The 14,896-nt window shown below is 42.7% G+C and overlaps 1 protein-coding gene across 2 annotated transcripts in view; it reads left to right on the top strand.

The window, feature by feature from the left end:
- The window catches only part of SEMA6D (semaphorin 6D), a 441,595-nt gene that overhangs the window by 19,172 nt on the left and 407,527 nt on the right, over positions 1-14,896 (top strand). For both annotated transcript variants that reach the window (XM_083475634.1, XM_083475637.1), the window contains exon 2: positions 1,544-1,719. The gene's annotated coding sequence lies outside the window, so the exon portion shown is untranslated. The remainder of the gene's footprint in view (positions 1-1,543; positions 1,720-14,896) is intronic.

Below are 14,896 nucleotides of genomic sequence, written 5' to 3'. Positions count from 1 at the left end.
TATCCCAAAGATTGGATTGATCTTAGGAGAAGTTCTAATGGATGTATCCAAAGTAGTGCTAAGATGAAGTCACTTAGCAGTATACCGACGGCAAAACATTTTATGCTAGTGAAATGTTGTTGGTTAAGCAGGTTTCTGGCAACTTCATTGCACAAGAAATTGCACATTCAGTTGCACAGTGAGTTTCTGCTTGCTGGTGCATTACATCCACCCATTGTACAATATTATAGCTCACCTGTCCATTAGTGCAAGAGCCCTTGTGCTAGTGAAGAAGGAACATTGGGTTACTTTTAAAGGTGGGTGACTAAGGTTCTCTCCCTCTCTCTCCCTCTTTCCCCCTCTCTTTTATCAGAAAAGCACCTTATCACTTCAAGCCCTAACTTGGCTGCTCTCAGCAGCTCTGGCTTCCCTGGGGTATTCTTGGCGGGGGAGGAGGGAGATGGTTGCCTTCATTGGCCAATGGGCACCAATCTGTCCCCACAATAATATCTCTGGGAACAATGCTGCTTCCTTAGTTAGTATCACTCTCACTGGTGCATTCTGCCCTGTAGCTCCTCTATCTGAAACACAGCATACGTAATCCATCTAGAGGAACTCCTGTGTCTCTGAATTCCATCTGCTTTGGCCAAAAGTTTAGAAAAGGTTACGGCCTTTCTTTTCTTCATTGTAATGAATTCCTCACCCTTTATATTCCTCATTGTAGTGAATAAGGAGCATGGAGTTTCATTCTATACAAAGTAGATATTGCAAGCTTGAAGTTAGGCCGCCCCTGCAGTAAAACGATGCCATTTCGTGCCTCTATGGATCTTGTCACATAATTCAAGCCGTGCTTTGCTAAAATGTCACGTCAGTGCCCTGAAAAATACAAGCAGAATTGAAAAAGATGAAAGCTGAGATGATTCTTGTGCCAGATAAAAAGGACACATTCTTAAATCATATAGGGTTGAGTGTCCGTTCTCTGTCCCATTATTGTTACATGAGTACAGTGGTACCTCGGGTTAAGAACTTAATTCGTTCTGGAGGTCCGTTCTTAAGATGAAACTGTTCTTAACCTAAGGCACCACTTTAGCTAATGGGGCCTCCCACTGCCACCGTGCCACCGCTGCGTGATTTCTGTTCTCATCCTGAAGCAAAGTTCTTAACCCGAGGTACTATTTCTGGGTTAGCGGAGTCTGTAACCTGAAGCATCTGTAACCTGAAGTGTCTGTAACCCGAGGTACCACTGTATAGGAGTAAAGGAACACAGGAAGCTGTCTTAATATGAGCCAGATTATTGGTTTATCTAGCTCAGTGTCATCTGATGGACAGTGGCTTTCCAGGGTTTGGGTCAGGAGACTCAGCACTACCTGGAGATGCCAGGATTGAACCGGAGGACTTCTGCTTGCAAGACAGATGCTCTACCATTGACCTATGGTCCCTGCATTCTGCTTTGCTCGCCTTCTTCTTTAACTTGGAGAACTTAACATAATTTCAACACTGATGTGCGTATGCACAATTTACCTGCAGTTTTCATCTTTCATTCCCTCCCCCTTTCTCCTCACAGGCTACTGATGCATCCATGTGCACCTAAGAGACATTGAACAAAACAGCACAAAAAAGGCACCTTGATGTGATCGCTGAAAACTGCGTGCACAGAACAGTCTGAACCAAGTTCAGCACTTGAGAACAGAAGAATGGCGGATAGCTAAAGGGCTGGTGTCACTCTGGAAACGAGATCAGGTAATTTATATATATATATATATATATATATAAACCCCCGGAAGTTTTCAGGGAATTGGGGAGGGGGAGAATGACATAAGGATCCTTAAAATCATTTCCTTTCCCCCTTTAAAATGTACGCATAGGCAGTGAGTGGGAAAGGGTGAGCTTGCTGCATGCATACATTTCTAAAATGAGAAGGTGGTGGTGTGGCTTGGCGTACATGCACACACCCTTTATATCTGATTTAATACACGTGTCAGTGGGATAAAATGTGAGGGTTAAAACACACACCAACAAACAGCCACCTGCACTGAGATCCTTGGAAGAAGGGGCAGAACAAGCATATACCGTATTTTTCGCTATGTAAGATGCACCAGACCACAAGACACACCTAGTTTTTGGAGGAGGAAAACAAGAAATAAAATATTCTGAATCTCAGAAGCAAAACAGAAAGAGGGATCACTGGGCAGTGAAAGCAGCAATCCCTCTTGCTGTTCTGGCTTCTGGGATAGCTGCGTAGCCTGCATTCGCTCCATAAGATGCACATACATTTCCCCTTACTTTTTAGGAGGGAAAAAGTGAGTCTTATAGAGCAAAAAATATGGTAATTAAATCAACCAGTCATTGTCCTTTTGGAAGGAGATGCCAGGAACTGAGTCTGGGACTTTCTGTATGCAGTTTGTGTGCTCTGCTATTGAGGTACGCTATTTCTTTTTCAGGTTGAGCAACTGGTGTGTTTGGGGGGAGGTGTGCATGCGCGCGCATGCACACACACACACACTCCTTGACCAATGATGCCTCTGTCATGTTACTGTACTTTCATCTCTCTCTAAAAAAGTTATCAGTTGTCTCCATCATTAGGGGTTTTTTTGTCATTTAAAAATTGGCAGTCATCCTGAGGCTGCTTCCCATATTGTGGCTTCTCCTGCCGGCTGCATGTTTAGTTTTTAAGTGGTGGAAAAGCTCCAGGGAAATTGATCTGTCTTCCAGCCCCAAACTCATAGAAAGATGAACATCTGGCAGTAACGGATGTGGGCAACCAGCCGGAAAGGATCCTGGTGTTCCATCCTGTTCCTGCCAGGTATAGGAATAAACATCCTAATCCTCAGCATTTTCAGCTGTTGAATTTCCCCAAAAACGCTTTTGCAATGTCCTGTTGGTGTTGCAAGGACGCTGTCTTCCACATTGCTTTTGAATGGGACTGTTCCTAATTACTGGTTTCTTGGCAAGTCCAGCATTAAGATGGTGGGGGGGGGGGATTTTGAGACTATAAACTTAGGGCACACATGAGCAGCAAACTGATGGTGCAATAGGCAAGCTATTGTGAACACTGGAACAAATAGGTTTAGTATCTCAAGTAAACGTGGCCTGAAATTTTCATCTCACCAGTGGTTTTCTCTGGAAAAGGTTTTGGAAGGGGTCCCTGCAGATGTTCCTTTTATTGTGCAATCATGATTATTTGTGCCCATCACGGCAATCCCTCTTTTCAATACTGTTTGCAGTTGCAAAAGTTTTCGGGTGGACATACTGCTTGGTTTCTAACTTACGCGTGTCCTGTAGGTTCCTGCTGAAATCCTTTGGCTTCTCATACAACCAATTTGTTGTTGGGTTTTTGTCCTGCTTTTGTTGCACTCTAGTGCAACAGTTCCCATCCGGATGGTAATAATGTTCCAACACTGGGAAGCATTGCAGAACAACTAAAGCAGAGTGATGTGTGGACATTCCAGTATCAGTCCTCCACTATTGTGGCATGTGCAGAATCCACCTGTGAAACCCCCCACCAATTTGGAGGGGCTCATAGTGTCCCACCTAGGAAGCGATATTGGGGTATGACTGCTTCCAGGCTGCTACTTGTTGTGAAGATAATAAGATCCTGTTGGATCAGGCCAGGGGCTCACCTACTGCAACATCTTGTTCTTACATTGACCAGCCAGATGCCTGTGAGATGCCTTCAAACAGGACTTGAGTAAAACAGCACTCTCTTGCAATTTCCAGAACCACAGAATTCTAGAGTTGGAAGGGACCACAAGGGTCATCTAGTCGAACCCTTGCAATTCAGGAATCTTTTGCCTAACATGGGGGGCAAACCCACGATCCCGAGATCAAGAGTCTCATGCTCTGCTAGCTGAGCTACCAAGTATTCAGGTGCATGCCACCTCCAACTGGAGAGGTAGAATGTATCCGCCGGGTTAGTAGCCATTGATAGCTTAGCAACTGCGAATTTATCGAATCGTCCTTCAAAGCCATCCAAGTTGGTTGCCATGACTACCTCTTCTGTCAGCAAATTCCATAGTTTTAACTTTCTTTTCTTTCAGCATCTTTCGACACTTGGCTTCCTTGTTATGGCCGCAAGCTTTAGTCTATCTACTTTCTATTCACCATGAAAAAATTTATGCACTTCTGTCGCGTCTCATATTACTCACCTTTTCTCTAAACTAAAAAGTCCCAAATGCTGTAAGATTTCCTCACGGGGAGCTGTTCCATACCCTTGATCATTCTGGTTGCCCTTTTCTGAGCTTTTTCCAACTCTACAGAATCCCCTCTTTTTCTTTTTCTTTTTCAAGATAGCGAGAGATCTTTCTTCTAAAAAAAGGAAAGAAGAGCTGCTGTCGTTGTTTACCCCAGTAAAGGTAAAGGTAAAGGGACCCCTGACCATTAGGTCCAGTCATGACCCACTCTGGGGTTGCGGCGCTCATCTCGCTCTATGGGCCGAGGGAGCCGGCGTTTGTCCGCAGACAGCTTCTGGGTCATGTGGCCAGCATGACTAAGCCGCTTCTGGTGAACCAGAGCAGCGCACGGAAACGCTGTTTACCTTCCTGCCAGAGCGGTTCCTATTTATCTACTTGCACTTTGACGTGCTTTCGAACTGCTAGGTTGGCAGGAGCTGGGACTGAGCAACGGGAGCTCACCCCGTCACAGGGATTCGAACCGCTGACCTTCTGATCGGCAAGTCCTAGGCACTGTGGTTTAACCCACAGTGCCACCTGTATCCCTACCTTACTGTGTTTACCCCAGTAAACCTCCCTAAATATTTTTTTAGCACCCTGCACAGCCCACATACACAAATACCTGAAATCTCCACCCACTTCCACAATTTGCAAATTTTGGCTCGGCTCTAGTTTCAAGAGGGATTGTCCCCTCCCTGCTCCCAACCTCCAACTAACTTCCTGCTCTCTGCTGTGCTGGCTGAGGCTGATGGGAGTTGTAGTCTTAAACATCCAGAGAGCGCCAAGTTGGGGAAGGCTGAATTAAGCACTTGGGAATGTTCTGGGTGATTTGAGCAAGACTCACCAAATACATGTGCATTTGGGGAAGAGGTTGAGGTGCGTGACATCAACAGCCAAGGATTTGGCAGTTTGTATGAGATTCCCATGGACTGCAAGAAGAACAAACCTATCCATTCTTAAGGAAATCAGCCCTGAGTGCTCACTGGAAGGACAGATCCTGAAGCTGAGGCTCTAGTACTTTGGCCACCTCATGAGAAGAGAAGACTCCCTGGAAAAGAAAAGATGGAGGGCACAAGGAGAAGGGGACGACAGAGGGCAAGATGGTTGGACAGTGTTCTCGAAGCTACCAGCATGAGTTTGACCAAACTGCAGGAGGCAGTGGAAGACAGGAGTGCCTGGTGTGCTCTGGTCCATGGGGTCACAAAGAGTCGGACATGACTAAACAACTAAACAACAACAACAATTCTAGTTGAAATGTGGTTTTTTTCTAAATTATTTATTATTTTAATTTATTGCCTGCCCTTGACCCTAAGGTTGCAGGGTGGATTGCAACAATTTAAAACACAACATTAAAAAACAATTTTTAGAAATACAATCTAAAAGTAACTGATAAAGAGCAACACAAGTTTTTTTTCAATTACTTTTAAAATTCCAATCTTTCTGCATTTAAAATCTTATTTTTTCTAAAATTGAGATTTCCTCTCCTATGTCATGGGATGCATCCGGTAGGGAAATGGTTTGGTAACATATTATTTGCTACTTGAAAGTGAGATGGAGTAAGAATCCAAAACATCTAAATCTCCCCAAACCTATTTATCTGAGAGAATAGCATTTTGTGTTTTTATGCATGTAATCAGTTTGCTATCTCTCCTCCCCCCAGCTTTGATTCACTCATCTCATTATTTGCTGCCTCTGAAACTTTACTTGCTTCCCTTTATGCCCAAATTGGGGTGGTGGTTGTTCTTTCTCCCGCATTTTCTCTGTGCTTAAAACTTGCAGAGATTGCTTTCTAAGTAGACTCTTTAATTTTTGCGTGCAGCAGAAGGAGGAACGCGGCTCGTTTGGCGTTCTGCTTGCTTCTTAAGTGAAATGGTGCGCCTCCCTTGCTCCTCTTGCATTGCGTTTAATGTGCTGCAGCATGTCGCTCAACAGATGTGCCTGCACTCGGAGCTCTGCTGAACGCGTTGTCACAGTTTTTACACTCTGGCAGACAGTTCGACACTGGGAAAAAACAGTGGCTGTCAAATGAATTTTCTTGATTGCTTTGCCGGATGTGCAAAGTAGTTTTTAAAATGTCATAATTACCTCTCTAAAGAAGAGGAGGAGAAAAGCCAATAATCTCCCTCCTCATTTTCATTTGGGTAGAAGAGAAACAATCTAAAGTCAGCTGGCATGTTTGCAGAAATGAAATCCTCTAATAAGTAAGGCTATCAACCAGATTTATAATTTATCTGATTTGTTGTTGTTTAGTTGTTTAGTGGTGTCCGACTTTTCATAACCCCATGGACCAGAGCACGCCAGGTACTCCTGTCTTCCACTGCCTCCCGCAGTTTGGTCAAACTCATGTTAGTAACTTTGAGAACACTGTCCAACCATCTCCTCCTCTGTTGTCCCCTTCTCCTTGTGCCCTCCATCTTTCCCAACATCAGGGTCTTTTCCAGGGAGTCTTCTCTTCTCATGAGGTGGCCAAAGTATTGGAGCCTCAGCTTCAGGATCTGTGCTTCCAGTGAGCACTCAGGGCTGATTTCCTTCAGAATGGATAGGTCTGATCTTCTTGCAGTCCATGGGACTCTCAAGAATCTCCTCCAGCACCATAATTCAAAAGCATCAGTTCTTCGGCGTTCATCGTCCAGCTCTCACTTCCATACATCACTACTGGGAAAACCATAGCTTTAACTATGTGGACCTTTGTTGGCAAGGTGATGTCTCTGCTTTTTAAGATGCTGTCTAGGTTTGTCATTGCTTTTCTCCCAAGAAGCGGGCATATTTTAATTTCGTGACTGCTGTCACCATCTGCATGTTTATTTAATCCAGGGTTTCACAGAGTGGTTGGTAATGACCCCCTGGGGTTGATGGGACCATGAAAAGGGGGGGATAAAGACCTAGAGGTCAAAAGACGGGGGTCAAAAAGAGCCCTGTGGTGGTAAAGAGGTTCATGAAATGGGCCTCAGAATTGAAGAGCATGGAGATAGATGTACAGAGTGCACCTCCTTTGCCTGTGATGAACCAATGTATTTTTAATTTTCATTTATTTTCCATCTTTCCCTTAGAACCAGGACACAATGTATTTAATAAGACAAAATCCACAATACAATTCTCAGGCCATGCTGCTTTATTGTTAAACAAATGTATACAGTGCAGAGTTTCACTTTTTAAGGTAATTATATATGTTGATTATATATTGATATTTCTCAAGTTAATTTCATTTACATTGCTAAGAATTTGGGTGTGAGGTCAACAACCACATTATAAGCTCATCAAGAGGACAATGAATGCAGAAGTTTAGGAAATCCTGGTTTATATGTAAAAAACAATCAACATTTTAAAGACAAAGTGTTAGCACCCTGTTAATCTGGGATTCCTTTTTTTAGTTTATTAAAACTCTTTTTGACTGATGGACCTAGCTGATTAAAGACTGCAGCCCTAGCAACAAACAAAACTTAGAAAATGCTGAGCAGTAGTTTTAATCCCAGCAGTCTGCAGTTTACGAAGATGAATATGCATAAGAAAAGGTCATTTTCAACTTCAGGGTAAGATGGCCAACAGACTTTTTGGCAGTTCTGAAAAGCACCTTCCTTTATTTTTAATTCATGCGGAAATGTTGACTTGCTTGTTCGGACTGGACTCACTACGGATGTCCCTCAGTGGCATTGCCATCTAACCAAATCAGATTTGACTCTGGAGCATTATGAAATCCCATTTACTCGGATGCTTGAAAAGGGAGGATCAGCCGGGGCGCTAATCCAGAAAGGATCAGCACCTGGGACAGGGGTGGTGGTGGAACTGAAACAGCAGACACTGCATAGAGCAGTGAATGTTTGCATGTCGAGACCCCGAAAACACCCCCTCATCAAAGAGTGAGACACAAGGACATGGATGTTAGGTTAAAGTTACTGGGCAAAATTTGGCCACAACTTTATTGGTTACAGAATGTGATCGGTATTGGCTTAGGCATTGGAATTGACCTGACTATATCGGACTCTTTTTCTTTTCTTTTTTTGCTGTTTGCTAAAGCCCTTTTTATCATGGTAGGCTTCTTTATCAGGTAGACTGTTTTTACAGCTTGTCTGTCTTGTTCACTTATTGTTTTACAGTAGTGTTTTGTGAAGCTGTAATTTTTAAATGTTGCAAGCCTCCATGAGTTGCGCTTTGGTGCTAGAGGGGTGGGGTATAAAGCAAATAAATAAATTTGCTATGTTACCCTTGCCCTGGAGCCAGGGTCATGTCTATAAAACTCTAACCAGTGCTTTCCCCTTTTCCATAACTGGGAGATCTTGCAATCATTCCGATGATTTACAGAAATTCCTCGTCAGCAATAGGAAAGTGCCACGGGCTTAGGTCCTTGAGTTATGGCTTTGCTTCAGTTCTTTCCAGGGATGCAGGGGAGAGATTCAATTTAGTGTGCATTTAAAGGCAAACTTGGCTAATCATGGGATGCGGGTGGCGCTGTGGGTTAAACCACAGAGCCTAGGACTTGCCGATCAGAAGGTCATGCGACGGGGTGAGCACCCTGCGACGGGGTGAGCTCCCGTTGCTTGGTCCCTGCTCCTGCCCACCTAGCAGCTCGAAAGTCAAAGTGCAAGTAGATAAATAGGTACCGCTCCGGTGGGAAGGTAAACGGTGTTTCCGTGTGCTGCTCTGGTTCGCCAGAAGCGGCGTAGTCATGCTGGCCACGTGACCCGGAAGCTGTACGCCGGCTCCCTCGGCCAATAAAGTGAGATGAGCGCCGCAACCCCAGAGTTGGCCACGACTGGACCTAATGGTCAGGGGTCCCTTTACCTTTACCTTGGCCAGTCTATCCTCTCCCAAACCATACACAAACCAAAGCACAACTATCCTTTGAAATGTGCACTCCTCTGAGTTTTGAAGGTCAGTTCTCTGGCCAAGTCATATGTACAAAGAAGCATAGAGCAGGGCAGTGGTTACCAAACTTTTTCAGGTCACTGCCCCCTTGGTACCATGAACTCATGCCCAGTGCCCTCAACCCTGTAAAGAGGATTACTCAGAATAGCAGTTTGCATGACCTACTAAGGAAGATATTTCAAAACAGTGACGATTAATTGCACATTTATTCAAAATCCAATTAAAACTATTTAGTTTAATTAATTCAGCAAAATGGATTAACTTGATCCAGTGATACTGGCTTTTCCATGTCTGGCAATCATTTACCGCCCACTTTGCAAACCACTGTACTAAAGTGTGCAAATAAATGCATTATTTAGTGAAAATGACATATACACATATGCATTATATTAGAGCAAATGGCTTTGCAAAGTTGTATACATAGCCCAAAATACACAGAGAAATGTGTTTGTGTGTGGTAGGATAAATTTGTACTAAGATGCTTATGCATTTTCATGAGGGCTTAAAAAAAAATCAGAAAGTGATGCAGAAATATGGAGAACAGACGTTAAGATTTGAAAATTGAAAAACAGAGAGAAACCAAAATTGACAGATTGACCTATCCCTAGGGCTGTCGTGTATAGATGGATGGAGAGGGTCAAATCAGTTTGTTGTAGGAGCAGACCCCACCTATATAAATATCCCTAATTCTTCTTGTTATCAAGTTGTTATTGAAGACTTTCTGTTACATTTTTAGGCATGAAGTTCTATCAAACTAGTCACACTTTTGTGTGTGTGTGTGAAAGCTAAATGCAACTCTTTGTAAAGACATTGGATCAATTTGTTTGATGGGCCATGGCTGTAATTTTTTTGTTCTGTAATCTGTATTATTTTTAAAAAATGTGGGAGTGTTCGTCATGGATTTCCTGATGCCGTGTGTTATAAATTGTCCCTTTCATAAAAGTTAAGTTTATTGATACTGCTGCTTTAATTTTGTTTAGGGTTCTTTTTATTACTGTTGATTATTTGCTTTGGAACATTCCCAAGTTCCTACACAAATTGTGAATTGTTGTTGTTTTTTAAAAAGTCAGCAGAAAACCCTTTTTTGGTCTCCACCAGAAGGCTGAAGAAGGTCCCTCGCCTGCTTTGGGTGGGTGGGGAACACACACAAAATGGACATGAAAGTTCACAAGGAGGTAATGAAAACATTCTTAAGCCTCTTGTCTTTTACCAGGAGGTGTCACTGCAGTTCAGTAGGAACTCGAGAGACAAAATAGCTCATGCTGCCATCAGAGCTGTATTTTCTATCATTTGCTCTTCTGGTGGTTCAGCAAATGTCACCTCCGCTCCATCCTGAAATACACACACAAATAGTTTTTTAAAAGTATGTGATAGCAGGGAGGTCTCAAAGAATGAGATCCCGCTTACATAATCAGCTGAAATGGTGGTGATCATGAGATACATTTCTAATAAACATGCCTCTGTGTATAGGCTCTCTGTTGCGATTTGGGCAGAACAAGATGCTAACACAAGCATGTGACTGACACTGAGAAAAATAGCCTTATGTTCAATTATCTTCCCCCATTTGCTGTATAGTGGTACCTCGGTTTACGAACTTAATCCGTTCCGGAAGTCCATTCTTAAACCAAAACCGTTCTTAAACCGAGGGGCGCTTTCCCTAATGAGGCCTCCTGCTGCCAGTGCCCTTCCACCATTCGGATTCCATTCTTAGACCGAGGTAACGTTCGCAAACCGGGACACTACTTCCGGTTTTGCGGAGTTCGTAAACCAAATAGTTCATAAACAGGGCTGTTCTTATACAGAGGTACCACTGTAATTGTCTTCTCTCTGCCCCCCTAAAGAGCAGGCAGTCGTGTGGAATGGGATGTACCAAAACTCACAAGGTGGTGACGCACGAAACATTTAAGTGTAGTTATGCCTGAACATTACACAGAAAGAACAGATAAAGAAGAAAGAGAGGAGAATATCAAATACAAAGAGAGGCTGCATACAAACAATACATTTAATGGAAATGGCTTCCTTCCCAAGAATATTGGAAACTGTAGTTAACCCCCATGAAGAGGTACAGTTCCTAGCACCCTGAACAAACTGCAGTTTCCAGAATTCCTTTGGGGGAAGCAATGTGCTTTAAATGTATTGTTGTGTATGCACTGAAAGAGAGTGGGAGAGAAACACCCAGGACAAGCCTCAAAATGGTACTGAAACCTTCCTTGTACACATTGAAAACGGCATTTTAAAAAAAAATCATAATGCAAAATGTATGTAATATACAAACTCACTATTTGCTTATTATATACAGTATGTGATGAGAATTTTATGAGATTTGAAAATTTGATTTATTATTTGTTCTTTGAGTACCCTGTGGAAGATTTCCCCCTGAAACACATTGAGAGAGAGGGAGAGTTTATGTTATTGAGTGTTGCAAACATAAGAAATAAAATAATAGAACAATCAAAATAAAACCAGGTTTAAAACAAACAGGAGCTGTCAGCAGAAACATATATTCAGCAAATAAACAAGTAGAGTACTATTAACTTAAAATCCCTGCTGCAATAGGTGTGGTCAAGCAGGGAGGGAGTTCCCTATAATTTTCTATTTTGAAGCATGCCTCAATTTTGTTTCTTTCGTCCTTGCATACCTAGAGAGAATGCAACGTTGTTGCACCTTTTTTGGCATCTTTCTTGTGTCCAGTGTAATCTCTAGCTCCACGCTAAGAAATCTGTATTTGTGGTGGCAGTTTTAGCACAACCAAAGGTGATGAACTATTGCAAGCAGAGTAGTGTCAGTTGGATGCACATGTCTGGAGAATGGGCCCAAACATGCTTGCTTAAGAGGGGAACCAGAGTGACAACAAACTTCAGTTTCTGCTGGAAGTGCTACAGAAGGGATCATTCAGCTTTTAACTTAAGGGTTAATTAAGTTGTCAGTAAGTCAGCTAATCAAGGGGGTTGGTGGAGCTGGTGCTTAGCAAGAATTATAGCAGCATGATGTTTGCTGAGGTAACATGTGCCCTGATTGGCTGTGTAGTTCTGAGGGTGTTTTCCTGCTATGTATAAGGCTTTAAGTTAGGCAGACAAAACCTCTTTGTTCATTTCTCCTCAAATTATATGCTGTTTTTGTTCCGATTTCCTCAACAAAGTCGTTATTAGGACTCCTTTTATCTGTGGACTCTGCATTATTCAAGGGACTCTGCTAACACATCCGACTTGCAAAAGCTTCAAAAGCACCATGCTGAAAAGTGGATTGTGATGTGTTGCAGAGAGTCATTATTTGGACATGTGTTGCTAAAACTCTTTTGAAGTTCGTTCAGTATTCCAGTACATCCAAGGGGGAACTTCCATTGCAGTGGTGTGAGAGCATGCTGGCTCCGGTGGGAATAGAGAACAAAGGGCTGTATTGACTCCATTAGGCCAGGTGAGCGAGTGACCACTTACCAGACCTTGCAACGAAAGAGTCTCTGATGGCTTGCCTGGTGGTTGTGATGTTGTCGCATCCTCCCCCCAAAAATGAAGACATTATTAGGGAGTGCTTAAAGACCACAAGAGAGGTGGCCATGTGAAGTTCTTGGGGAAGGGGATTACAAAGTTGTGGTACTGCCACTGTAACGACCTTGTCCCTTACCAACCTTAGTGGTGAACTTAAGAGCAGAGCCCTGTTCAGGGAAGTTTTTAACGTGTGATATTTTACTGTATTTTTGGTTTTTATGGAAGCTGCCCAGAGTGTCTGGGGAGGCCCAGCCAGATGGGCGGGGTATAAATAATAAATTATTATTATTATTATTATTATTATTATTATTATTATTATGGACCTGGGCATATGCATATTGGTGTAGATGGTCCTTCAAATAAGCTGTTTCCACACTGTTCAGGCTTCAAAGATTATCACTTGTATTTGAACCTGTACATGGGTGGATCAACAATGGAACTGATGCAGGAATGGTGTGATTTGATCAGACTGCCTAGCTCCCACAGAAAAAGCTCAACAATGGGTAACACAAGCCAGCAGGAGTGGCTTGCAAGGTGGGGCACTGCTGCTACGCTAGGTTCCTGGCTGGTGGGTCCTTGATGCTTCCTGGGAGAGGTGAGGTGGTGGGGAGGTTTGTGCAGTGCATGACCTACCCTCCTGGTATGTAACAGTGACCCACCTTCTAAGAAAGCAGTGTAGCTGTTCCACTGCATCTGGAAAGCCGCTTCTGCAAACCATGGTCTGGAAGCCCCTTCAAACCTTGGCTGAAAAAGCCAAGATTGCACATTTAACTGAAGTTTCCCCATGTGCATGTGAACAAGGAAGCAATGGTCCATATACTGGCTTGTTTGGAAGCCATTAACCACAATTTAAGAACCAATGTCCCCACTGTGGAAGGATGTGTGGATCCAGAATTGGCCTCCACAGTCACTTACGGACTCATTGTTAAAACCGTGTTTATGGAAGACCATCTTACTTGGCTACGAGTGATTGCCAAAGAAGAAGAAAAAGTTGTCTGGGTCCTGAGATTTTGGGGAGAGGCTCTTCTCTCGGTCCTGCCATCCTCACAGGCATTCTTGGTAGGGACATGGGAGAGGGCTTTCTTGGTGGCTGCTTCCTCCTTGTCTTTCTGCTGACAGGTGAAGATCTTCTTCCATTCTTTTGGAAACTGACTGCTTTTGATGAGGCTAGTGCCATGCTCTTTGTGTTGTGAGTGTCTGTATGTTTTTAACAGATCATTTTAAATTCTGTTTATGTTTAATTGTTTTTAAATGACCCCCCCCCTATGTTTTTAGCTGCTCTTATGTTATTTGTAAGCTGCCTCGAGTCCCTGTCAGGAAAAAAAGGTGGGGCATAAATATATTATAATAATTGCTTAGGATTCAGCTCTTGATCAGTTGCTCATAGGGAGGAACAGAGTGTTTGAGTGCTAATGCAGAGCTCTCATGCATCATCTGCCACAAGGCAGGATTTTTGACTTTGCATTCTGTGCAAACAGGGCCACTGTCTTGCCAGGATTTATAGCGAGTCTGGAGCAAGGGAGTGTCTCCGATTCAGTCCTTGGTGGTGTTTGCGACTCTGCTAATGCCCGCCTAACATCCTTTCTGTCACTGTTAGGATTCATAAAATATAAAAGCTGCTCTCTTTGCAGTGGCATCATCAACAACAATATGTCTTTCAGAAGGCTGTCTATTTATATAGCTTTACAATATCTGATGGAAGTTTTTATGTTCTTTGTGAAATGAAAAATACCTAATAAAAGAAGTGTGAAATCTGGAATGATTTCACTTTCTATTTTGGCTCTTTGGTTTATAACATAGTATATTTCTCTGCTTTAATACTGCTTTTCTTCTTGAGCTGCCGAAAGTCATTCAGTGGGGCATCTTTTTTTAATAGTGGTGTCTACTGGATTTTCTGCCGCTGGTCTCTAAATATTCTGCAAATGTTTATCTTGGTACATCATTATTTGTAAATGTTTCTAGTTCCTTTATTTTTAATCAACAGACCTTGCTGTTGCATGTAATGTTGGATGGCTTTTCTGCAATTTTAGCAAATCTTATTACAGTTAAGTCAATAGTCATATATAAATCAATTATACTAGGTAGGATCATAAGGAGTTATAACTATTATAGATCTAATGTTATGGATTGTAAGCTTCATATCCAGTTCTGAGTGTAACCAGTGGAAAGCATGAATTTGTTGTGGTATTTGCAAAGCTTTCTTATTAAGCTTTTGTGTTTGTTCTATGCTTGTATAAATCACTCATATCAGACAGATATATATAAAGAGCCCTGTTGGGTCAGGCCAGTGGTCCATGTAGTTAATCATCCTATGTCTTTCCTCAGTAATGGACTGGATGAGAACCAACAAGCTGAAGTTCAATCCAGATAAGACTGAGACGCCCTTGACTAGATGGTTGG

Source organism: Podarcis liolepis (genome assembly GCF_965112155.1).
Source record: "Podarcis liolepis genome assembly, chromosome: 14".
NCBI lineage: Eukaryota > Metazoa > Chordata > Lepidosauria > Squamata > Lacertidae > Podarcis > Podarcis liolepis.
The sequence above is the reverse complement of the archived record's forward strand: the minus strand, read 5'-3'. Positions and strand labels throughout refer to the sequence as shown.